The following is a 25,168-nucleotide window of genomic DNA, read 5'->3' as shown; positions in this document are numbered from 1 at the left end:
CCCAGGAACGGTCCTCCGGTCCGTACCCCTTCCAGTCAATGAGATACTGTAGCTTTCCCCTGCGGTATCGGGAGTCCAGGATGCGTTCCACCTCGTACTCAGGCTCTCCCCGAACCAACACTGGCTGCGGTTGGGGACGGTTCGGGTGGAACTCGTCGGGTGGGGCCACAGGACTCAAAAGGGACCTGTGGAAGACCGGGTGAACCTTCAGGGTTGCGGGTAACCGGAGACGGAATGCCACAGGAGAGACTTGGTCCACGATAGGGAACGGGCCGGTGAAGCGGGCGTCCAACTTCCGCGAAGGTCGAGAGGGGTGGAGATGGCGAGTAGAGAGCCAAACCAGGTCACCGACGCGAAGTTCCGGCCCCACCTGGCGGTGGCGGTCGGCCTGGGCTTTGTACGCTTCCTTGGCCTGGTGCAGTTGCTCCACCAAAAGCTGTTGCTGGGACTGGAGCTCTTGAAGCCACTCCGTCACTGCCGGGACCGCGGATGCCGGCAGCACCTCTGGAAACAGCCGTGGATGATAACCATAGCTGGCCTGGAACGGGGTCTGCTGGGTGGACGCATTCACCGCGTTGTTATAGGCGAACTCCGCCAATGCCAGGTGGTCGACCCAGTCATCCTGCTGGTAGCTGCAGTAACACCGGAGGTACTGCTCTAGCACAGCGTTCGCCCGTTCCGTCTGGCCATCGGTCTGTGGGTGGTAGGCTGACGAGAGGCAGACCTCTGTCCCGAGGGTCTGGTGTAATGTTCGCCAGAACCGGGATGTGAACTGAACGCCCCGGTCGGACACCACGCGCTCAGGTAGTCCATGCAGGCGGAAGACATGCTGAAGGTACAGCTGCGCAGTTTCCTTGGCTGTGGGTACAGATGGACAGGGAGCGCAGTGTACCATCTTGGTGAAATGGTCGGAGAAAACCAGAAGGCAGGTACAGCCACGAGACGAGGGTAATTCCACTATAAAGTCCAACGAAACCGTGTGCCAAGGGCGCGGTGGAACTGGCAATGGCTGAAGTAGGCCAGGGGGTCGCCCGGTAGGACCCTTGGCGCGACGGCAGACATCACAACCAGCAACGTAGCGAGCCACGTCAGCCTTCAGGCGGGGCCACCAAAACTCCCGACTGACCAAATGGGTGGTCCGATACCGTCCAAAGTGCCCTGCTGCTGGGGCATCATGGGCCATCCGGAGAACCTCCAGCCGTAGTGGCCCTGGCGGGACGTACAGACGACCGTGGTGCAGCAGCAGGCCCTGATGCAGGACCAGCCCCGGATATTGTGGACTGGACCCTTCAGCCAGCTCCCGGAGACGATCCTGGGCCCAGGCGTCGACCCGCTGCTGTTCCCGCACCCGAACCTGCAGTGGCTGCGCCTCCTGGGTGGCCAGGAATGCAGCCGGAGGTAGAATCGTGGTGGGTTCTGCTTGCTGTACCGTGTCTGCGTTGTCTTCAGGTTTCCGGGACAGAGCATCCGCCTTCTGATTCTGAGAGCTAGGGATGTAGCGGATCCGAAACTGGAACCGGGAAAAGAACAACGCCCACCGGATCTGTCTTTGGTTCAGCTTGCGGGTGGTCTGGAGGTACTCCAGGTTCCGGTGGTCGGTTCTCACCTCCACCGGATGTCGTGCCCCCTCAAGATGGTGGCGCCAGACCTCGAAGGCTACCTTGATAGCCAGTAGTTCCCGCTCCCACACAGTATAGTTACGCTCCGCTGGGAGGAGCTGGCGGGAATAGAAGGCGCAGGGTAAAAGTGGCGCTTCCGGTCCGTGCTGCTGAGACAAGACGGCACCGAGAGCCGTACTGGAGGCGTCAGTCTCTACCACAAAGGGTCGAGAAGGATCCGGATGCTGCAAGATTGGCGCTCTCTGGAAACAGGCCTTCAACCCTTGAAACGCCTCCTCCGCCTCCTTGTCCCAGGAAAACGGCGTCTTGGGGCGCAGTAGTCGGGTCAACGGGGTGGTGCGGTGAGCATAGTCCGCAATGAAGGTTCGGTAATAGTTGGCGAACCCCAGGAAACGCTGTAGGTCCTTGCGGTTCCGAGGTGCCGCCCATTCTCGAACCGCTGCCACCTTCCCAGGATCCATCTGCACCCCACCTGGTGAGAGTCGGTGACCCAGGAAGTCCACTGACCGCTGATGAAACTCGCACTTGCTGAGCTTTGCATACAGACGATGCTCGCGCAAGCGCTGCAGCACGGTCCGGATATGGCCTTCGTGGCACGCCGGGTCACGGGAGTAAACCAGAATGTCATCCAAGTACACCACCACATACTTGTCTAGCAAGTCCTGGAACACGTGGTTGATGTACCGTTGGAACACAGCAGGCGCGTTGCACAAACCAAAGGGCATAACCAGGTATTCGAACTGTCCGTACCGGGTCCCAAATGCGGTCTTCCACTCATCCCCGGCGCGGATCCGAATCAAATTGTAGGCACCCCGGAGGTCTAGCTTGGTGAACACCTGCGCCCCTTGCACCCGCTCCAGTAACTCCGAAATAAGTGGCAAAGGGTACCGGTCCGGGATGGTGATTTTGTTCAGGGCCCGGTAATCATGGCAAAGGCGGAGCTCCCCACATTTCTTTTTAACAAAGAGCACTGGCGCAGCAGTGGGCGAGGTAGAAGGCCTAATGAACCCACGCTCCAGGTTCTTGCGCAAGAAGTCCTGTAAAGCCTCGCGCTCTGGCTCGGTTAACGAGTATAAGCGACTCACCGGTAGAGGCGCTCCGGGCTGGAGGTCTATGCCACAGTCAAAGGACCGATGCGGCGGTAGCTGGTCTGCCCCCCGTTCCTCAAACACGTCGTGATAGTCCCGGTATTCAGCGGGGAGCGTTGCAGCAACCTCCTCAGTGGGCGCAGCTGCTAGCATCTCAGTCTCAGCCGGAGAACTGGGGTCTGGGAAGTGTACAGTCCGTTTGACCCAGTCAATCCGCACATTGTGAGCCTCCAGCCAGTCCATCCCAAGCACCAGGGGGAACCGGGGCATGGAGGCAATATCCAGAGTTCGCATCTCACGGTGCTGCTGGAGGCACAGGACCAGGGGCTGGGTCTCCTGAGTGACGGCACCCGAACGCAGGGGCCGTCCGTCGATTGCCTCCACCTGCACCGGTTCTGGCTTGTTCCGCAGTGGCACCCGATGCTGGGCAGCAAAAGCAGCGTCCATATAAGAGCGGGTTGCGCCCGAATCCACCAGCGCATGGGTAAGAATCCATGGCCCTCCTGGAGGGTATAGATGTACCGGAACCATAAGGTGTTGTAATTCAATTGGTGCGGCCCCATTCTGTGCTGTTTGGGACCCCCGGTAGCCAGGGCCATCAGCTACTGGGGTTTGGTGGTTTCCCTGCGGCTGGTGTTTCTCAGGACAGGACCTTGCATAGTGTCCGCTTCCGCCACAATAGAGACAAAGATTCCCCTCCCGACGCCGCGACTTCTCTGCGGGGGAGAGGCGTGGCCGCACTGCCCCAAGCTGCATAGGTTCCTCCAATGACTTAGCTGGGCCCGTGGGGCTGCTGGTCGACACTGGGGCCAAGAACTGGAGGTGCCGGCGGTCCCGAGCCTGACGCCGGTCCTCTAGCCGATCGTCAATCTGTAGACTCCATTGGATAAGGGTGTCTAGCGTGGTGGGGCGTTCCATCGTGGCCAGCTGGTCCAGTATCTCATCTGAAAGCCCCTCGAGATACTGGTCCCGGAGAGCCGAGTCGTTCCAGGTCAAGTCCTGTGCCAGCAGCCGGAATTCTGTGGTGTATGCGGCCACCGTGGACTTGCCCTGTCTCAACCGCCGAATCGCCCGGTTGGCTTGACTCCCTTTCTGGGGGTTGCCGAACGCGGCCTCCAAACGATTGCAAAACCCCGTATAGTCTGCCAGCAAGGGGGAGTCTTGCCTGAGTAGCGGCAACGCCCACTTGGCCGCCTGGTCCTTTAACAAACTAATCAAAAAGTGCACCTTGGTGCGGTCGTCAGGAAAGTTTCGGGCTCGCCCCTGAATATATAGCTTGGCCTGGGCCAGGAACATAGGAAAGCTGGCCGGGGCTCCATCAAATTTCTCAGGCAAAGCCACTGGGTACTTGCCAGGAGTCGGGGCGTCGGCCCCAGGAGCCGGTAGGGCTTCTAAGCGTTGCTGAAGTGCCACGACCGCGTCACTGAGCTGCTGCACGGTGTGAGTTAAGGCCTGGTTCTCCTGGGCCAAAGTCACCAGTGCAGCCGCCTGGTCCTCCATGGCCTCTGGCTCTTCCCGAACGCACCCCTACGAAGGGGGAGTGCGGGTGTGGCGGGAGCAAACTGTGCTGGCCCCGGGGGTAAGGTACCGTGAATGTAGCAGAGTCCACACGAAGCGGGGCGAGGTCCGATGCAGAGAGACGGGCGGGGAACAGGAACGCTGGAACAGAAGGCTGAGCAGGTAACAGGAACACCGGATGGTCGGGAACAGGAGGCCGAGCAGGAAACAGGAGTACTGGATAGTCAGGAACATGAAGCCGAGCAGGGATCAGGAGTACCGGTTAGTCAGGAACAGGAGGCCGAGCAAGGATCAGGATCACAGGAAGGTCCGAAGCCAACAACGACGTTGCTCCCGCAACCTGGGGCCGGGATGAGTGGGCTTTTATCCTCTTCTAAGGTCAGGGGCGGTCCCGACCCCCAGGAGCCCCGCCTACCTTGGCCTTAAGGCGAGCACTCCTCCTGGGGGCAACTAGTTCCCTTCGCCTCTCTGCCCTAAGCCTCTGCAGATCAGGAGAGGCCGAAGGGTTACTGGGCCCTGGAGGAGGCTCACCTGTGGCCACTGAGTCATCAGGCTCCTCTGGGGCCAGGAGGACTTCACCTGGGGCCAGCTCCTGCTGCACTGCCACAGGTGCAAGCTCTTCAGCCTCTAGGCCTTGCCCCAGTTCAGCCGGCCCTGGGGGCGGGGACTCCTGTGCAGGCTGGGATTCCTCTGTTTCATCCTCCGAATCGGAATCCCAGGCCATCACACACAATTTCTCTTCAGGAACGTGAAACCTGAGAACAAATTGTTTTCTCAGTGATAAAGGCGGCAGTAGCAGTAGTAGAAGAAGCTAAGCTTGATGATGATCAAGCCAGATACTTGTATAGGAGCTCTCTGGGATCAGAGAGAGGGAAGTTATTGAACTGTTTTAAGGACTTAAAAAAGATGGGACAACATTGCTTGCTTGGTTAAGAGCAATTTGCTACCTTGTATCTTGCAATGTTCATTTGTAACTATTTTAAGACTGTTCTGCAATGTTTTGTAACTCATTCCTGTGGTGGAGAGCAAATTCATTTCTACTCTGCACATGGTCCAGATTTGCAACAACTCTAACAGTGTGGACTGGGGAGAGTTATGCGGTCCAAGAAGAGGGGCCTGGAGGACCTTATTTGGCCCACAGACCGGAGCTTCCACACACCCTACTATACCAAGTTAACTGGAAGTAAGTCTCAGTGAACTCACTGGGACATTTCTGAGTACCCTAGTAGCATTTTAAAGGCTCAGTTTTATTTAGAAGCAACACGACTTTTCATATGTTTATTAAAATAGTTTGGTTAATTCCCAAGTTCAGGAAGGCTCGGTGCCAACAGCCTGCCATTGATTCTGAGCATGTTTTCAAGTAAAAGCTTATACTGTGGGAGGTGGCGGGGGGGGGGGGAGCACTATGCACCTTTGAAGTTTTCCCTGATAACATGCATTGTGAACATATCTTTAAAAGAGGTAATAAAAGTGTGTCCTTACTTTGGCCTTTTAATTAACCAGTAATAGGAAGGCTTCACTGTTTTACAAGGCAGTAACATGGCTCTCCAGTGCATTATACTACTAGACGGCATTCTGACAACCAGTCTCTCTCCTGCCCCATCCCACCAACCGCTGAAAGTAAAAGGTGCTTCTAGTTTGCTTTTCAAAGTCAGTCTGTGTGCCAAAATGAAGACTGGGGGAGCGGGGGAAGAGATGGATGCCCAAAGGAAACAAAGCGAGACAAATGTTTGCAATTAGAAATTATGAGGCTTGTAAGGCTTAATTTGTTCCTGTAAAAAGGCAGTTGCCTTTTCACCAACACACAGCCTTATAATGAGGAAAGCATGGAAACATGTCCTAAGCTGCCTGCTTTTTGGAGAGCATCAGCTCAGTTGGCAGCGGCTGGGGATCCCTCACTGCAATTTGGAGCGTCAGTGGTAATTTCCAGCTGTTGCTTGTTGAAGCAGGACTGCACTGGAATAGGGTGGGGGGAGGGAGGGAGGGAGGGAGGGAGAGGGAGAGAATATAAGCAGCAAGTACAGTGAATACCAATGGGATGTGGGTGGCGCAGTGGGTTAAACCACAGAGCCTGGGACTTGCTGATCAGAAGGTCGGTGGTTCGAATCCCCGTGATGGGGTGAGCTCCTGTTGCTTGGTCCTGGCTCCTGCAAACCTAGCAGTTCGAAAGCACGTCAAAGTGCAAGTAGATAAAGAGGTACCGCTCCAGTGGGAAGGTAAACGGCATTTCCGTGCGCTGCTCTGGTTCGCCAGAAGCGGCTTAGTCATGCTGGCCACATGACCCGGAAGCTGTACGCTGGCTCCCTCGGCCAATAAAGCGAGATGAGCACCGCAATCCCAGAGTCAGCCACGACTGGACCTAATGGTCAGGGGTCCCTTTATCTTTACCTTTACAGTGAATACCAGCCAGTCCTTTGCTTCCACCTCCAGAAATGGCTTCAGAAGGTGGTAAAGTTAGGCTTCAAGATCAGCAACGTTAGGCTTCAAGATCAGCAAAGGGTCCATTGTCCTGACAGCATATGCTCACACTGCCCCTGTTTATCAGGATAGTTATTTTCTAGCGCCTACCCTTGGCTAATCACAGTCCTTACTTTGTGCTTTGAGAATGGCTTGTTAAACATTTGTTAATGTGCGTCGCCTGAGGTGTCATTTCCCAGGGTCTCTAGAAACAGCAGCTTGCACTCTGCATTGTGACTTAGCTTTCATGTGCATCCATTGATGGGCACCAACTCTGTAGTTGTTTTGATGAGAGGCATTTGAGCTTCACCAATAATTGGATGTTTGTATGTTTTTAACAAGCCAATGGGTAATTTTTTAATTATTGTTTTTGTGCTCTGTTTGTGAATCACTTCGGGACATTTTGCAGTGGGAAGCAAGACATTTAATAAACCCAAACCAACCTCCTCCAACTTTTCATCCTGAGTTTTTGTTAGACTACAGCTCTCATTATCCTTGACCATTGGTCATGCTGACTTGGGGATATGTGGGTCATAGTTCAACAATATCTGAGGACCTCAGGTTGTGGAATACTGATCTATACGAAAAGACATTTGCTGGAGGACAGTTTATTGCACATGAAATTCATACAGCACAACATGGGAAGAATAAAACCTTCAGCAATTCTTAACAGTTGTGAGGCAATTGAAAGCCAAGACAATAAAAATTTTAAAAAATGCCCTGATCTTACAGTGCAATCCTATACATTTAACTCAATGTGGCTTGCTCCCAGGTAACCGGATACAGGATTGCAGCCCTAACTAAGCACACCTATTTAAAAGTAAGTTACATAGATTTTGGTAGTGCTTGTATCCAAAAAGTCTATTTTAAACTGCACTCATGCCACCCATTTCAAAGGAATGATTCCAACTGATTCCAGCCAATGTGGAATACAGGCAACTCCCATTTTGTTTACATTCAATGCATGTGTGACTGCATACACAAATGCCATAACTGGCACTGGAAGAGGACAGAACGGGACAGGTGTACCCATGTGATGACGTGGAACGTAACCCTCACATAAGTGGGAGGAGGGGGTTTGCCTCTACTGGTTAGACTGTCAGACTAGGACACGGAAGACCAGGGCTCAAATCCTATTTTTGCCATGATGTTCATTGGGTGACTTGGGCCAGTCACTGCCTCTCAGCATAACCTATCTCACATGGTTGTTGTGAGAATTAAATGAGGAGGCGGACAACCATATGTATGCCAACTGGAGCTCCTTGGAGGAAAAGATGGGACTTAAATGGAATTGAAAATAAATTCCCACTGAGAACAAAGTAACTTCACGGAACAGAATGGAGCTTATTTTGTAGCAAATGTGCTCTTTCTGCTTTAGCCCACTATTTTTCTAAATCTTTGGTACCCAAGTTACAAAATGAAGTTTAGAGGTGAGGTTTAGCAAAAAGCCATCTCTTGGCACTTGTCTTGAGAGAGGACACTTTCCTCTGCCCAACCCCAACTTAATTTTACAGAAATTGCTCCAGGCTGTGAACAGTACACAAGCTAATCAAAGCCCACAGAAGTGAGTTGCCTTCTGGCATAAAATTAGGAAACATTTTCAGACACCCATTTCATTTTTTAAAAAGGAAAAAAAGGGTAATCACTATTGTTGTTACCATTTTCAGTGGAAAATGTGTTGCGCGAAGCCCATGAGAAGATTGTCTTTGGGTTTGGGCTGGCTACATGCAAAGTAACTTCACTGAAGTGAATCATCCATTAAATTATTCCAGTCGAGCAGAATAAATAAAAGGTGCTTTCAGGGAACTGATTTATGCTTAGATGTAGCAGAAGCTGCAGCTGCAAAGGGGTGACTGCATCTCGTAGTAGGGCAAGTTTGAGCTCTCTTGATCCCCTCTCTGTGAAGGCCTCTTAAAAAAACCAAAAAACTAGTAAATACAGCTTGCCTTGCTCAAGCAGCCGCCTTCTTCTTTTTTTGTCCTGCAAGTCTTTTCTTCCCCAGCCAGGCGGGTTGTTACAGTAGACGAGGGGGGAAGTTGAATGTGCCTGTGGTATTTTGGGATTGAATCAGGCATAGGCAAACTTGGCCCTCCAGATGTTTTGGGACTACAACTCCCATCATTCCTAGCTAACAGGACCAGTGGTCAGGGATGATGGGAGCTGTAGTCCCAAAACATCTGGAGGTCCGAGTTTGCCTATGCCAGGATTAAATGAAAGTTTGTTTGTTGGTGCTTTAAATTGCTTCTCTATGAATCCCAGGACTGAAGTGTGTGAAGAGGGAATGGAACTCCCTCAAGCCATCGTTTTCTCCCTTGTGTGTCTTGGGGTGCTTCCAGACTGTTGCTGTTTTGCAGGTGGGTTTCAGTGCTAATTCAGGTTGCACAACTGAAGTGGATATGGAACACCTGTGTATCAAACCTGCTTCCATTAAAAAATGGATGTTTTGCAGTTAAGAAAAGTGACAGGGAAGCGTACGATAAAGTATGGGATGACAACTGCTTGACATGACATTGCATAACCTCCTCACCAACAAATCAGGACGGATGCTCAATGAACAGCCAATGTCATATAAACTGCCTATGAAATTTGTCCAAACAAATCAGAATGGACCCTCAACAGGCAGGTCATCTGGCAGCAACCTTGGACAATATATCCATCAAATTATGGATTTCTATTTCTATCATGGCAAAACAGAATATTAACACAATGCCGTATTTCTTAGAAACAGCTCAACACAAATCAAGCTGCATCCATTAAAAATGAATCCACCAATCCATGTCTGTAAACAGTGTTTTAGATGTGTCTTTTATATGATTGGCAGTGGAAATCAGAACTCGACTTGATTTCCAGTACGACTTGAGGTGCCAGTACAGAAAGGGCGCTAAGATGGAACTCCCTAGCCCAGATGGAACATGGAACAAGATCTGTATCACTGATCGTAAAGGGCAGAAGGCAGCAGATGATTTAATATTGGAGAAGGCACTTTATGTTCTACTTGCACTTCTTCAGGGCAAGAGGAACGTCTGCCAGCATGTCGCCACTGGTATTTGCTAGCCATTTGAAAATGAGAATTTGGCAAACCATTTTTTTCCAGAGGGATAAAGAGTCTGCAGACAAGACTTGAGAAACAGTCAAAGTTGTAGGTCATTTTGTTCCATGGGTTGTGGATATGTAATTGTTTGCTGCTAGGCAATTAGGATTTCAGCACAGAACGAGAAGTCTGGTTTTCATAGGTGAAAGACAAATGACGAGGGCCAAGCTGATTTGCTGCTAGCTGAATTCTTGCAAAGAACCCTGGAACGGTGGATAATAACCTAATCCATCTAGAAGGCACCACTTCTTGCATGCCTATTTGGGATCACTCAACACAGATTAATTATGCCTTAAATGTTTAAACATCCTGGTTATGTATTCTCCTGTTGTAAATACAACATACAGCAGTTGAGTACAGGGAGTGCAGGGAAGAAAGGAGGCCAAACAGGACAGAAGTTAGCTCATCCCTGTTCCAGGTACCAGTTTTTAGGTTGAGTGGTTTGCACAAGTCCTTTCCCCAACACAGCATCTGTGCCAGTGGTGGCTAGTGCCCATTGTTGCTGATAGGGAGAAGGCAGTGAGAGCAACAGTAAGTGAAGCCAGAGCCAATGAAAGGCGGAGTCAAGTAATTCTAGCTCTGCCCCCATCCATCTCCTTGCAGAGCTCTACAAGGGCAACATTGAGACTAAGGAAGAAGCTGACAGCCAGGGTGACCTCCTGGGCTTGTAAGTAAGGCGGTAAGGAGGTGGAGGATCGCTGAGGAAAGAATGAAGTTAGCAGAGCACTTTGCCCTAATGAACCAGCCTCCACTGAACTGTGCTAAAACCCAATCATACCATGCTAGGACAGCTTTGAGAAAATAGCCTCAAAAAATATTTCCTCCTCAGAACATAACTTGATTTTGCTTCCTCAAAACCAGAAGTTATAGGAGATTCCCATCCATCCCAAGCCATTTATTTCCTGTATTTTGAATATGCAAGAAATATGGAACCCAGAAATAATTATTAGAAAGAAGTTACATTTTGCAACCAACACAACATTTGGCCTAGTATACAGATTTGTTAGAGTCTATGTATTATAGTTTTTGAAGGTGTTCAATCTTTGAACTTCTAAAGATAGTGGCAAATTTCATAATTAGCATATAATTGTGTTACATCTCTTCTAAGTTGAATAATTATTTTAATGACTGAAGTTAACAGTATGCCACCTAATTTCTCAGTATGATTGCAAATAAGTGCTGTTAAACTCCATGCCATATCCTATATTTTAAATTTACGGGCGTGAATCTTAATTTTGCCTGTAGATCTTCTATGCTGCTTGTCAGAAGTGTACACTTCAGCGTCCTGTTCTCTTGATTGCTTAATTTTAACAGCTACATTATGACAGTCTCATTGTTCTTTACAGGGAATAAAATAATCACACATTTGGCTCATGATTTGAGTTGGCTTATTATGCACCACAGATAATCGTTTCTCTTTTTTTTAAAGAAATCTTTCTGAAAACATACAACATAACCACATTGAAATTGATGGACTTTTTTGGCTGATTTTTAAGGAGGATATCAACTTTTATTTCCAACCATTTATTTAACAGCTGGTGATAAACCTGAATGTTTATCACATGGTGACCACAGCATTAGGTGATGGGTTGAATGTGTGAAGGAGCCACCATAGACCCAGCAACACCAGCAGTACTTTCCCAACATCTCACACCATCTCTGGCAATGCTTGTATTAGAATGAGAAATGGTTTTCTTTTTCCTTCTGAAAAATTTGCTTCTTTTGCCCTTACTACTTCTTAAAGTCCACATTGGGCCTCAGCCAGAATGCACTTTTCTCTCGCAATCACTTTGTGTGTTACTTTTTGAAAGATAGGAATGCATTTAGAGAAGTGACATCTAAGACTGCAGTTACACCAAAGTGTATAATGGAAGGCAGGGATGGGGAACCTTTGCCTGTCCAGATGTTCTTAGAATCCAGCTTCCATCAGCCCTAGCCAGCATGGTCAATGATCAGTGATGATGGGAGCTGGTCCAACAACACAAGAGGATCCAATTCGTCACATCCCTGATCTAAGGACTGGTTTAAATATGCATATTTATTGTTTATAATTTAATGGTTTGGCATCAAGTGAAACTACCGTATTTTTTGCACCATAACACTCACTTTTTTCCTCCTAGAAAGTAAGGGGAAATGTCTGTGCGTGTTATGGAGGAAATGCCTACGGGTGGCATGCCTACGGATTTTCCTCCCCTAAAAACTATGTGCGTGTTATGGTCGGGTGCGTGTTATAGAGCGAAAAATACGGTAGTATGTAGGAACAAGTCAAGACATAGAAGGAAACCATTGTTAGAGGATAGCTTCAAAGTGTACAGGAATAAACCGAGGCCCGTGTTTCCTATGCTTGGTTCCTATGCACCTGTAAGGTCTTCTCCATTTTGGTGGAAGCCATTGCAGAACAGACACTAACAGCTGTATCACCTTACCTCACTTTATCACCTCTGCTTACTTCAACATAATGCCATTCAATGGACTGTGAACAATTCAGTGGCAATCCATCAATTGTGGAGTAATTAGATATCAAGTGATGCATATGACCCTGTAAAATCAGAAGGAATTAGAATATCAGGGTTTTGGTTTCCTGAGCTTCCATGTGTATATCTTTGCTCTGCAGTAGACCAAAATGGCAAAGAAAAGAATTCAATCTTAGAGCTCAGATCCTAGGTTTTCATATAGCTTCAGACATGAATGTAGGTGAAAAGTATGGGCTGCTACCCACATTACTTTATCTGGCATGGAAATTGATCCACCACACCGAAAGGGAATTTTCTTGCACATTGCATATACTTCATGCTTATACAATAATGATTGGTATTTATTTTTATATGTGATATGTTACAGGTTCATTTCTGTGCAAACACTTTGTGGGAACTATGCCAACTGGTGATATGTCTGCATCTCTTGCTAATGATCCAGGTTAGTCTCCTTTGTAACTTTTCTATAGGAAATCTGTTTGTGAAATTGCAACTTTGTGTGAACAGACCTGCACTTGAGGGCTAATATCTGAATATGCATTCCGTAAATATACACTTTTCTTTATATCCCAGACAAGGGATATAATTTAATTCATGCAAATATGAATTCTGAGACCCACTCCCAAAGTAATATAAATGAAAGGAGGGCTTATTTCCTATTTCTCCCTCCTGAACTTAAATACCCTAAAAGTTGTAAGGAGTTGAGAATTAAGTATTATGTATTACATTAACCTGCAAAATAAAACCAAAAAATCCACATTGTGTGAATATGCAGTATAAGTATCTAGTTCCTCTATGGAGCAATTTATCCCAACCTTATGGAGTAATTTTTAAGTAAAGTTTTGCAATTCTAACATAGTATGTCAGACATGAAATAATCATTACGTATTTATTTTAGACACTGATCTTTGCCAGATTTTTGGCCAGGAAGCTTTATCTTCAGATAAAGATTTTACTGGTATTGTTTATTATTTCAGTTCCTGCTCATGCTTTTCCTTCAGATTTTGCAGTTTTTAGGACACGTTCCAGCAAGGTGGGGGTGTGGAGTGTGGGACCAGAGAGGATCTGTCAAAAGGGAACATTCATATTTTAACGCAACATTAACATTTTGGTAATTAACATGGCAGTTAATGCTTTTAGCAGATGTAACAACATTAGACTTGTAAATTTTAATTAAAGTTAATGGTTCACGATAGCTGTAGGGATCAGGCATCCTCTCTGGATACTGGAAACATGTCTAATGTGATTAGAAATACTAATTGAAGAAAAAAGGGCTGCAAGAGTAATGACTGTTTTTCTTTATAATCTTGCTTCATCATTACAAACCTTCAGCAGTCTCTTAAAAAAAGCTTCAGTGGAGGTAAAGAAACAACCCCAGAGTTAAATATTCTCCTTGAAGATTTTTAAAAGGGGGTCAGTGGAAAATCCAGAGAGTTATTGTGCACACAGGGCAATAAAATAATGTATTAAAAAATTAATTTGTATAACCCTTTTCTTTGATTAACCTCACGAGATCAAAATCCCAGGAAATATTGTGAACATATCTGGTTATATTCACACTTTTGTGTTTAATTAGGAAATAAGAGTGCTAGTATTTCCCTCAATGGCCGCTCACCAATCCAATGGTGGGCAATGTTTGTGGCCCAGCATGGGGCTCCCCATCCTACCGCAGCCAGGCCCCTTCCTTCTTGGCCTCTTGGCCATTGCAATGGCTTCTGGGTTCCCGCCAAACCCAGAATTCAAATTCAGCCTATCCATGGCGGCTAGGAGGGCAGGGCATTCCCCACGATTCCTCTCCAGGGCAATCTACCTGCAAAGCAAGGTATGTGAAAATGCTAATGTGGGAATAGTTTATACTCATGTCCACCTACAAACCATGACATCTAATAATTTGGATGTGGCTTTGCAGTGCTGGACTCAGAAGTCTTATAAATTTTGGTCATAGAAGTGAAATGAGGGTACAACTGCTGTGAGAATTTAAAATTATTACTGTTATGGGGTATAACAGATCAAATGTGGAAAGCCATTTTTTTTTGTCATGACACTATACCATCTCTAATCTCATGGGCAGGGCAAAACATGATCTTTGCATCTGTATTTCTAATTTCAACATTGGGAAAGGTTGTGTATGATTGGGAGAGTGTGTGCTTTGAATGCAACAGGTCCCAAGTTCAAACGGGGAATGGAGAGAGCTGAAATCGGCAGATTTGTTCCTCCATACACCTTTATGCATCTGCTTCTACCATTCACGAAAAGCAGGCATGAAGGGGGGGGGGAATAGTAGCGAATAAAAGGCAGGCCAAGAAGTAGGAAAGTGATGAGAGGAGAGGACTAACCAGATGGTTCACCCCGGTGCTGTAGCATGAAGGTTGACATCCAACTGAAATTGGCAAGATCTACCTCTAAGTAAATGTGGTAAGAACTGCATTGAAGACAACAAGGAGGGAGTCTATAGCTTTTTATCTGCCATGTGAAGGGGTAAAACAGCCTCCATATTCTGAGGTGAGTGACCATAGAAGGGGCTTTCCAAGCTCCAAGGTCCTAAAGGTAAAGGTAAAGGGACCCCTGACCGTTAGGTCCAGTCGCTGATGACTCTGGGGTTGTGGCACTCATCTCGCTTTATTGGCCGAGGGAGCCGGCATACAGCTTCCGGGTCATGTGGCCAGCATGACTAAGCCGCTTCTGGCGAACCAGAGCAGCACACGGAAATGCCGTTTACCTTCCCGCTGGAAGGTATAACTTGCACTTTGACGTGCTTTCAAACTGCTAAAGGTCCTAAAAACCAATGGTTAAATCAGTTCAGTAGGTGAACATCTTCTTTCATATAATAATTATTTCTCTGACAGGCAGGATTTTGGAAGGACAGGGATGCATGTTCCATCTACACCACTTGTTTCTTTCTTCTCCAGTGCTGCTAAACTTTTGGCAATGTTATCAATTTTATCCTTAACATTGACCTAATTAATAAGTCATACCTGGCTTTTGCTTTCTCTCTTTCCACTCCTTTTACAGACTCTAATGATATTTTCATAGTGATTTACACGTTCAAAGAACGGCAATGTCAAGAACTCAACTCATTAGCGACTCAGCCACAGGAATTTTAAAGAAATGAATTATGAACAAAACAAGTGGCATGTCTCAAATGCTCAAAGCAATGTGAACAGGGAAACATTTGTGAGTACTCTGCTGACTGAAATAATGTATGGGTGACAATTTTGGTTGGGAAAAAATATTTACCTGATCCCTGGAAATTGTGATCTGCTCACTGAGAGAACAGAGAACTTACAGAGAACTGAACCTGTGTTTAAAGGGAAGCAGAATCACAAAGAAAGAGGAATCACCAAGGGAAGCCTTGGTAGCCATATCCTATGGGATTACTCCAGCTATTATGGCATAAATCACCTGGATTGTATCAGTCCTGGTAAAGTGGCATCCGATCCTAGATACCGGTAAATGCAGCAGTCGTCAGCTCTGACACTTCTGTATTTCTCCTTCTTGATACAAATAGAAAACCCACAGTGCTATTGCAGGGGATGTAAGTCTTGCGGCTGCAGTGCTTTCAATTCTATCCCAGTTCTCAAACCTTTATTTTCATCTAGACAATATTCCAGTAAAGTTCAGTACAATAAAATCACTCGGCAAAATCTGCATCTAGTGATTAAAATAATGGTATAACATTCATTAATCCTCATTTTGTTGCAGAAACCTGGTTACTATCTCCATCTTATCCCCGTCCTGAGTAAGAATAAGGAAGGCTACCTTACATTCATCTGAATGCCACTTCCTGTTAACAACCAACTGATTAATGAAGTTAGATCAAATCGTCTGATACAAGGGGCAGTGCAAAAGAACATGCATGACTGATTCTATATGACTCTGTCTACAGGTGCATAGTCTCTCTGCAAGTGGTATTTTCTGGAATCTCCCCTGTAGCATTGCCGAAGGTAGCACATTCAGTCTTGCGAGCATGTACGACCTGTGTTGATTTGGGTTGGTCAAACGGGAGAGATAAGTTGCCATTGGCTGTCCACATTGCACCATCCCCAGACTTGCACAGATGCTATTTCTAGACTCACCATATGTCAGGTCCTGACAGGTCCTGGTTTTCAGGTGTAAAAATGGCATCGGGGGGAACCCTAGCTATTTTTGATTTGGCTACGAAGTTATTGAAATTCATTGTCTAACAATCTGCATTTAATTATCTCAAATGCAGGTTTTCCTGATAAGCAGTACAAGGAGTTTAGTGAGATACCTATCTGTTTAATTTTGTTCTCAATCCTTCTTAGCCATCCTGATTATTGATACAGCCATACCTCATGTTACGTTTGCTTCAGGTTGTGCATTTTCAGGTTGCATCCCGCGGCGACCTGGAAGTACCGGAAAGGGTTACTTCTGGGTTTCGCTGCTCGTGCATGCACAGACGTGCAAAATGACATCATGCGCAGAAGCAGCAAATTGCGACCCACGCATGCGCAGACACAGGTTGCATTCCTTTCATGTTGCAAACGGGGCTCCGGAAAGGATCCTTTTTGCAGCCAGAGGTACCACTGTATTCAGCTAACATGGCCACAGCAAGACTATTAGGTTCTGATCTATAATGAAGCTACAACCAAAACTTAAATGTTTGCAGCCATGCTTTTGTTACGAAAAGTCTTTGGTTTCTTTCTAGATATAGGGCAGCATAGGCGACACAATTTGGTACACCACCCCCCCCCGCCCCCGCCAAAGGAAAGCTTGAGTCTTTCAGTAGCTGGGTTGAAGGCATTTATACAAACTGGCATTCCATATAATAGTTGTGTGCTTAATCCAGCACTGAACATCCAAATTCTATCCTTTTCTTAAAAGGTGCACAGATCATGAATATATCATTGGAGATTTGGGAAACCTTCCAGATAGAGAAAGGAGTGTTGTCCTTATAGTAGAGAATTCTCCCTTCTGCCATGTATGAGGGCTTGAAAGGTCTTAAAAGTAGTTGTGAAGCCATGTGGTCAAAGCAACCACTGTGTACACCAGCTGAGCTGAAAGACTCCACTCTCCATTTACTCTGGTTACTGTTTGTACTGTTTTTTTATTATTTCATGTTTGTTGTGTAACAATAAGTGTCTACAAAATATTTATACAAAAACAAATTGAGATCATGAACTTTGGAGGAACTTTGAGGTTCACTCAGATAAAACTTCTAGATTGTACAGAAGGCACTGTTTTCAGCCTGTCTCCTGGTGTGTTCCCCAACCTCTTGCTACACCATGCAGAATATGGTAGCTTTCACACAATAATTAAACTACGAGCACTTAGAAAATGATGCTCTAAGACCCGACATGGGTTTCTCAAAAATAAGACATGCCAGTCGAATCTCATTTCTTTTTCTTTTTTTTCATGTTACAAGCTTGGTGGGTCAGGGAAATGCTGTAGACATAGTGTATCTTGATTTCAGCAAGGCTTTTGACAAATTCCACCATTAAATTCTTGCAGAAAAGCTGTGAGCTGGATGAAGTAACTATTAGGTGGGTTGTAGTTGGATGACTGACCAAAGCCAAAGAGTGCTCACTAATGGTTCCTTGTCATCCTGGAAAAAAGTGGGAAGTGGGGTTCTGTCCTTGGCCCATTGTTTATAAACGACTTGGATGCAGGAATTTAGGGGATGCTCATCAAATTTGCAGATGACACCAAAGTGGGAGGGGTAGTTAATGCCGCAGAAGACAGACTCACGATTCAATGTGATCTTAGCAGATTGGAAAAGTGGGCCCAAACTAACAAAATGAATTTCAGTAGGAACAAATGGAAGGATCTACACATAGGCAGAAAGAGCCAGCTGCACAAATATAAGATGGGGAAAACCTGGCTTGCCAGTAGTACATGTTAAAAAGATCTAGGTGAGTTTGGTATGTTTAGCCTGGAAAAGAGGAGAAGATATGATAGCTATCTTTCGATATCTAGGGGTTGTTACATGGAAGATGGAGCAAGCTTGTTTTCTCTTGCTTTGGAGGAGGGTAGTATCTGAACCAATGGATTCAAGTTACAGGAAAGGAGATTCCCACTAAACATCAGGAACATTCTGATGGTAAGAGCTGTTTCACAGTCGGACAGACTCCCTTGGAAGGCAGTGGACTCTCCTTCACTGGAGATGTTTAAGCAGAGGTTTAATGGCCATCTGTCATAGATGCTTTAGTTGAGATTCCTGCACTGCAGGGGGCTGAACTAGACAACCCTCAGGGTCCTTTCCAACTCTACAGTTTGGTGATTTTATTTGTAACTTTTTCAAAGCATTTATATCTTCAGCTGTAAAAGCTCCCAGAGTGGCTTACCACTCGATAAAAATAACATTTTTGTGAAGGCTGCAGAACATATCCAAACCATATATTTAAAGTGCTCTTAAAAGGTAAAGGTAAAGGGACCCCTGACCGTTAGGTCCAGTCACGGATGACTCTGGGATTGCGGCACTCATCTAGCTTTACTGGCCGAGGGAGCCGGCATACAGCTTCCAGGTCATGTGGCCAGCATGACTAAGCCACTTATGGCGAACCAGAGCAGCGCACGGAAATGCCATTTACCTTCCCGCCAGAGCGGTACCTATTTATCTACTCGCACTTTGACGTGCTTTCGAACTGCTAGGTTGGCAGGAGCAGGGACCGAGCAATGGGAGCTCACTCCATCGTGGGGATTTGAACCACAGACCTTCTGATTGGAGAATTCTTGGAACAGTCATTTGTTAAGGGTGCTGAGAGTTGTTGAGATGCTTCACAGAACTAGAATTCCCGGTAGCCTTAACAAACTACAGTCTGATAACTGATGATGCTGACTGGGGCTGCTTTGGAGTCCAACATCTGGAGGGCCACAGGCACCACAGCCCTGTATGTTGTTGTAATCTTATGTGTATCTGCATTTAATGTCTAATTTGTCCTTGGTAAAAAACCTGAGCTTTTCATGCTATATAGCAGTTAATAATGAGCTGAATGTTCTGAAGAGGGATAGTGAATTGGTAGAGCATGTGACTCTTAATCTCAAGGTGATGAGCTGGAGTCCCATGTTGGGCAAAAGATTCTTGCATTGCAGGGGGTTGGACTAGATCATAGAATCATAGAGTTGGAATAGACCACAAGGGCCATCGAGTCCAACCCCCTGCCAAGCAGGAAAATGATGACTCATGATCCCTTCCAACTCTACACTTCTGTGGTTCTATGACACAAGGTGGGGCTCATCAGTTCCCTTATTGGGCTGTTTTGCTATACTATATTCTATAAATTAGGTTTCTGTATGGAAATATAATTTGGATTTAACCCACTGGAGAAAAGGATTAATGGAGGCATATTATACATAAATATGGCATTGTTAAATGGTTTCTCATATGACTTACCAGCCCAACTGTAAATAAAGCAACATTTACTTCAGAAGCAGCCTTGTTAAGTGACTAAAGTATATAGTTTTGTTTAATGTCATAGGCAAGTACCGTACATGCTGTTGTGGATTTGGATAAGCTTTCTACTGCTGTGTTTTCTCATAAAATGCAAATACCTTAGTCAGAGAAACATGCCAGGCCTTGGATAGTTAAGTTGTGACATTTAAAACCTCAGTTCTACCTTTGTTAAAAGCCCCTTTGATATGGAAACATCTTACAGTTCCTGGTTTTCTAAGATGGGATTGTATGTTTAAATGGGCACTGTCAGATACAGAAACTGATGCATTTATTTTAAAAAACTAAATTGTAACCATAGAGATAAGTTAAATGTCAATGTACACTGGTTTTGTTCCGTTTCCTTTCAAGCAGGTAATTGTTTGCAACCCAAGGACTGAGACTATCAATCATTGTGCAGTTCAGAACATGACACGATTATCTCGCTTTCAGAAAGATGCAAAAGAGGCATATTTTAAAAGGGTGAATAAAGTCTGCTATTAAAGTTCACTTTTTGTGTTTGTGATTTTAAATAATAATTGAGAAATGCAGTCAAAGTCTGGGGAAACGGGTCAATTTAACCAATATATAAACTCATCTTAAGTTTTGGGTATTTATTATTATTATTATTAAGTGGCAAAAGATTCACCATAAGAATCTTAAAAAGATTCCGTAATGTTAGGCAATTGGAATCATAGCTGCTATAATAAATGTAATGGGAAGAGGTTCATCTATATTTCTATCTGTCATGCAGCTGTTTAAAAGCACAGGAGCTATCTCTACCTAGTCTTTTGCCAACCACACTCCAAGGCTATCTTAGACCACTGGGTTACCCTGGAGGTTTTTCTATCATGTAAGATTGTGCTGAACTGATTGTCTTATCTCAAGGTGATGATCACTCTTAACCAACCAAATATAATGATTTAATGTGAAAATTCCTGCTGATTGATGATCTTTGACAGATAAATTGTCCTCAGTGAGTAGACATCCTTACAAATCCCACAATACATAGAAGTTTTAGTGAACACTGCCATTTTCAAAATTCTGCATCTCATTAAATATTGTACTTAGAAGTGTGAACCTTATGTCAAATTTTATAATTTCAAGATCAAGGGCGTATGCAAATCTTTACTAAAGTGTCTTTTTAAAATGTCTTCTCTGTGTATCTGGATCTGCATATGAAAGGTAGGAAAAAGTAAGATTCCATATCTATGTCTACTGGTTAATTATAATTTATATGAAAGCGATGATAACATAAAAAACCCAACCACCACCCTTTCAATTTAAACGAAAAAATAAGGCACTCAAAAACTGGCATACACAAAAGCATGGAAATTGTAAGGTAAGACACCCACATTGATTTTGACATCAAGCAGAGGCAAAAGTCAGCAGTGGGCTCAAACTCAGGTGCCTGGCAGCAGAGATACTGCTTGGTCTGAGCCATGCTGCTCTGAAGTGTCACTGACAGAGGAATCTGAAGGCAGTGAGCTGACCTGGTGGCAGGGGATGGGCTACCAGGGGACAGCTAGTGCATCTCACTGAAGGACACCCAAAATCAGGATCTAGTACTGAGAATATAGGTAAAGGTAAAGGGACCCGACAATTAAGTCCAGTCATGAACGACTCTGGGGTTGCAGCACTCATCTCGCTTTACAGGCCGTGGGAGCCGGCATTTGTCCGCTTCCACAGACAGTTTTTCTGGGTCATGTGGCCAGCATGACTAAGCCACTTCTGGCGAAATCAGAGCAGTGCACAGAAATGCCGTTTACCTTCCCGCTGGAGCAGTACCTATTTATCTACTTGCACTGCGTGCTTTTGAAATGCTAGGTTGGCAGAAGCTGGGACCAAACAATGAGAGCTCACCCCGTCGCGGGGATTCGAACCGCTGACCTTTCAATCGGCAAGCCCAAGCAGCACAGTGGTTTAACCCACGTCAAATTCCTATACAATGCAGCATGGACTAGTGGTATGGGGTGCAGAACCCTTTCAATGTTTTTTCCCCTGAAACTGATTCTCTTTAGCCATTATTCTCCCAAAAGGGTTTAATTCTAGCCATGCAGTCCCATTGCAGAAAATTAATTATGGATAAGTAGATTCAATCTGCCACTCCTTCCCTGCATTTTAGATAATCTCATCCTCTGCTAAGCAGAAATCCTCTGCATTCCAGTACACAGGTTATGCTGCCATAAATGTATACCTTGCTCTTATTTTTGATACTCAAAGACTTGAATGGTCTCTTATCTAGGCATCTTGCAGGACATACTTAACACAGCAGCAGTAGTAGAATTCCACCATATATGCCTCTAAATTATTTCCTAGCCCACTTCCTAATGGTAATGGCATATCATATTGAAACGTAAGGTGCTATTTGTTATTATCCTAATGCGTTGCCCCTCCAAAACAGAAAGATTCACATTTAAGAACAGGGTCAAGGTTTCACATTGCTAGTCACATCATGGAAGTTACATGGTTAGCCATGTGGAGGGAATATGCACTGACTGCACTGCTCCTCCAGCATGCCTGCCATCTATTCAGCAGAGCAAAACTGGTATTGAGTCCTTAGGGATTAAACTGTTTGCATCCAAGACTTTGAATGTAATGTCATAATAAGTTCTAGCAAGCGCAGGCATTGAGAAACCAAAACAAATTTATGAGGAAATTCCTTTCCCTTAGGTTTCATAAATTTCCACTACTGTCATTATTCCATCACTGTCCAATACAATGGGCACAGAGTTCTAAGTAACTGCCATTATCTTAGAAGAATGCCTTGTTCAAGACCTCATCACTACAAAATTATGACAAATGGATGTCATTGTCAATGCTGCTTCGTTTAAACGGTTTGACCCACTGCAGGTTGAGGGTGATATCGAATTAAGTCCTACTTGGAACAGACCCTTTGAAATCAATTTAATATCACGCTGACTTACTTACTAGTTCCAATATTTTCTGTTCCCAGTCCAGAGAAGCATTAGATGCACCTAAGTCCTATTGAAATCAATTAGCTTAGAGGTTTAGGAGCACTAGCTGGCGAACCAATATTCTGGTCGTCTTCCAGTAATTACTGCCTGTAGTTTGTATAGCTACTTCTACTTTTCTTGCTGGTTTACTTAACTGCCCTCCACAAGACCTATATAATTATTGTATTTCCAAAACAATATATTTTAAATACTGCAGCGGTACCTATTTATCTACTCACGCTGGTATGCTTTCAAACTGCTAGGTTGTCAGGAGCTAGGACAGAACAAAGGGAACTCACCCCGTTGCATGGTCTTGGAACTGCTGACCTTCTGATTCGCAAGCCCAGAGGCTAGGTGGTTTAGACCACAGTGCTACCTGTTCTGCTTGCTACTCAAATATATGAAGGAAAAACCCAAAGAATATTCTTCAAACTTTTTATCTCCCTTCTTTGGTTATTTCCAAATGAAACTAACCGCACAAACCTTAGCATATTTACTTGGAAGTAAATCCTACTGTGTTCAATAGAGCTTACTCCCTTTTCAGTGTTTTTAAGATTGCTGTCCACATTGATGAACCAATGGTGGCCCATTTTTCATGATTCTTGGTAGCTGATCAGCTGTTGTGGGATCTTTATAAACTGTAGTGGAAGCATGATGAGACTCTACATGTGGGTCTATCATTCTTTGTACCAGTGGCATTCAGATTTTAAAGTACACTTTAATTTTGTGATTTAGTTGAGGAAGAAGCTCTCTAAAATATTGCTGTGGAACCTCATTCTAAAGCCAGAACCATAGTGCTTTTCAACATGTTCAAGTCCATTTCTTTTGGCCAACTGTACCCAATTACCTAAATGCTATATTAAACAGAACGTTTGCTGAATTATTGATGATTCTGGTAACTCTAGAGAAGAGAGACCAACTGACTTACTAATTTCCTCAGGGCCTTTGTTAGAAATATCATTGCTTATACTGCATAAATAGCTGATCTAAAAATGAAAGAGGTTGCCGAGAGGGCCAGAAGGGATATTTTCATGAGAGAAAGTAAAGAAATAAACCTCATTTAAATACTGAAAGGTATTCATTCATCTCTCTACAAACTTGCTTAAATAAAATTGCAGTGATGCTTCCCAGATCTGTAAGATGCTTTGTTGTGGGGAATATATTTCTCTTACTGAACTGAAATATTATTATTTTTGCTTGCTAAATTGAAAATGCAGTAGAAACAGTTCTCATTTTCATAGTACTACTTCCTTTTATTCATTAGCTCCTGTAGTCGGATTTAAGAAAGAGAAATGTGCATTACTTGTCAATGGAATTAATGTTTCATTATGAATTAAAAGTTGGTTGTTGGACAATTTGCTTCTGAGGCCCATTCTTCCATAAGCAAGTTGTGACAAGTTTTCTCCAGATATGGCCTTCAATCACATGCCTTCGACTGGTAAGTTAACTGCTTCGTAGATATGCAGAGGTACAATAAACTGTAGTGGTTTGAATGTGGACTAGGACCTGGGAGAACAGGGTTCAAATTCCCACTCAGCTATCTAGTTCACTGACCTTGGGCCAGTCATGGCTGCTCAGCTTAACCTGAGTGTTGTTATATGGACAAAATGGGAAGGGAATGAACCATGTATGCCGTCTTGAGCTCTCTGGAGGAAAGCGGGGATAAAAATATAACAAACAAACAAACAAACAAATAAATAAATAATGTTACCACCAGGGAGACATGTTTTACAGATGGGTATGCTTATCCACTGTATACATTTGTACATTCTTGCTTTTGTGTTAACTTGGAAGCTGCATTTCAGCATATTTATTTTGTGTTCATTATGTCACAAGGTCATTTCACACCATATGGTATAGGTATGGTATATACATTGAAAGCATAGGTCCCCAGACGTTGTTGGGACTACAATTCCTATCATCTCTGGCCATTGACCAAAATGACTGAGCCTGATAGTTGTTGTTCAACAACATTTAAGAACCGAAGGCTGAAAAAAATGGTGCAACAGAGTTGAAGGAACTGTATTTGTCTGTTCCATTTTATACATGTGATTGAGACTTTGACTCACTGCCACATACAAAAACCTTAACAGGCATATATTCACTTCATATATTATAGTTGTGTAGTTGCACACTCTCAATCTATTATGACTTCAACCCTATGTATAATTAGACTAATTTAAGCCTAGTGATTTCAATAGGTTTAGACACAAACTTATATATGGACTTATAAAACTATGTGAAGGCAGCTCCACTTTATTATTGAGGGCACAATAACGTAAGAATGGTCTTTCTTGCAGTATGTGAGAGACAGACATGCTTGTCTAAATATTGGTATACTGTGCTGCATTCAGCTGGCTCTCTGCTGACTGCACTTTTAAAAACCCAGCTGTGCTGCTACAGAAATCACCAGCGGCATAGCCAAAGCAAATGTATCTGCAGTTTAAACTGCTGGGAAGGATGTGCAGAACTAGTCCAATGAAGGGAAACTGTAAAACTGAATACACCCCAGATCTGAAATAAGAGTTGGCTGAACTTTTTCAATCCTCCAACTGCCTGAAACTTGGGTCCCCA

The 25,168-nt window shown here is 44.8% G+C and overlaps 2 long non-coding RNA genes across 12 annotated transcripts in view; one reads left to right on the top strand and one right to left on the bottom strand.

Annotated features, from left to right (window-relative positions):
* LOC310708491 overlaps positions 1-25,168 on the bottom strand; it is a 63,070-nt gene that overhangs the window by 36,772 nt on the left and 1,130 nt on the right. For 9 of the 11 annotated variants that reach the window (XR_014527038.1, XR_014527039.1, XR_014527040.1 and 6 more), the window contains exons 1-2: positions 15,650-16,767; positions 12,200-12,312 (exon numbers count right to left, since the gene is read on the bottom strand). This is a non-coding gene — a long non-coding RNA (uncharacterized lncRNA). Of the gene's footprint in view, positions 1-12,199; positions 12,313-15,649; positions 16,768-25,168 lie in introns of those variants that run through there. The other 2 variants (XR_014527037.1, XR_014527036.1) reach the window with 2 other exon arrangements.
* On the top strand, positions 18,829-23,698 carry LOC310708508. Its single transcript, XR_014527068.1, has 2 exons — positions 18,829-19,303; positions 19,375-23,698. It is a non-coding gene; the product is annotated as an uncharacterized lncRNA (long non-coding RNA).

The sequence above is a fragment of the Podarcis liolepis genome (genome assembly GCF_965112155.1).
Source record: "Podarcis liolepis genome assembly, chromosome: 6".
In the NCBI taxonomy this organism is placed as follows: Eukaryota; Metazoa; Chordata; class Lepidosauria; order Squamata; family Lacertidae; genus Podarcis; species Podarcis liolepis.
The sequence above is the reverse complement of the archived record's forward strand: the minus strand, read 5'-3'. Positions and strand labels throughout refer to the sequence as shown.